Source organism: Mauremys reevesii, linkage group 13 (genome assembly GCF_016161935.1).
Source record: "Mauremys reevesii isolate NIE-2019 linkage group 13, ASM1616193v1, whole genome shotgun sequence".
NCBI classification, from domain to species: Eukaryota; Metazoa; Chordata; order Testudines; family Geoemydidae; genus Mauremys; species Mauremys reevesii.
Window position 1 is genome coordinate 39,928,954 of NC_052635.1, and position 1,838 is coordinate 39,930,791.

Consider the following 1,838-nt stretch of genomic DNA (forward strand, 5'->3'; position numbering starts at 1 on the left):
CATCACAATTAATTACAGGTTGTTCTTTTGCATTACAAGAAGCCCTGCAATTGATGGCTCAAATATTTAATTGTATCTACATACACACCTGACATATCTGAAATAGGTGTTTGCTCAGTGTTGAGGGAAAGGCATTTCAGATAGAGGATAAATCTAAATTTGCATTTTGTAATTATTACAGATTTAAAGGAATCACTGTGCATACTGAGTATCTTAACATACCCTAAGTGGACAGATATTGAAGAGCCATGTGACAGAAAACAATATGCTATGAGAAATATTGCAACAGTATAGATTGGGAAAAGTACAGAGGGAGGATTAGAAGGAAAAAGGAGACAGGTGGGGGCAAAACTGAATAAAGTTGGATGTTCATGGTTGGGGGGAAAGCTGCACGTAATATATTTTCAATATAACCAGGGTAAAGTTTTTAAGGGTCTCAGGCAAATTTGAACCCTCACCTGACCTTAAAAGATAAAAAAGCCAGTAGGCTAACCCTCCCCAAATATTTTTTTTAAATATAGTATAACTTCATAAAACTGATGCAAAACATATGCAATTTACCTGGGCCAAATTCTGTTCTCATTAATGTCTGTTGCAAAACTCTCACTGGCTTCAGTGGGACAGGGATTTGGCTCACTACATCTTGTTTCTATTATTTTGCTGTTCTGCTTTATCACAATGGGGGTAGTTTTGTTTATTAGTGTAGAAACAAGATTCCTCCATCTGTATAAATTCTTATTCACAAACACTACATCAAATAATATTTAAGGCCTGGAATATAAACTAACATATGGAAATTGTTAATGGCAGAATATCCTCTGATAGCTAGGCTCAAAGAGTACACCAAGAGATAAATATTACACAAAAAATAATTGACATGCCTCCTCTGTTGTGTATAGGTTTACGAGGACATTATTGTGCAATTCTCCCATAATATAGTGCAATTCTTCCTTAACGGAAATTAATGTAATTAGTATGTGTAATACAAACAGAACTTGACTAGATGTCTAGTACGGTAAAGCAGTTTAAGAAATAGTGCCATGTTGAAATAAAAAAAGATGTAGGCATATCCCAGATATTCCCCAGCAGCTATTTATCTTTTTTCTCATTGGCACGAATTGCCAACATAAACAGGCTGTACAAGTGATGAAGAAGAGTGAGATCTTGTCTACTTTCATAGACATTAAGACTAGTCCTACAGATGCTCTGTGTATGGAACTCCCAATTGTTTTTTTGTGAGAAAGAGCTGACCTGTCTCAGGCACCCAACTCCAAAAGGGGTTCCTGGCTGTGAATCCCAAGTGGAAATAGGTGCTTCCCTCCAGCCCACTTAGGACCCTAGCTTCCTTTGAGAGGTGGGGCTTAGACAGCAACCCTCTCCTACTGGCTAGTTTAGGCAGCTCCTCACTCAGCTTGCCAGCTTCTCCAAATCCCCTGGTTAGGAGCCTAATTCCCCTCATGCATTGAAGAGAGAACCTGGAAATCTAACTCAGAGCTGAAGATTCAGCAGGATGCCTAAAATGAGGCATTGCTATGTTGAGCCTAAGTCCCCTTTGTGGACCTTGCCCACTGTGTCTGAAATTTCCATCTTTATTCAAATTGGTTCTATCAACCAACACCATTTTATTTATTTCCTAAGTAACCTGAGTCTCTCACTGTTTTAACAACAACATAGTGCTGAACTGCATATTGAGGTTTCCAAACACTGTGTATTTGCATACAACAAAAGTATCACTGACCAACGACAACATAAAACAGTGAAAAGGGAATGCTTTATAACCACAGTTTTTATAGTAAAATTATACACTTCAAATTATTTATTTTAAATTGATAGAGCAT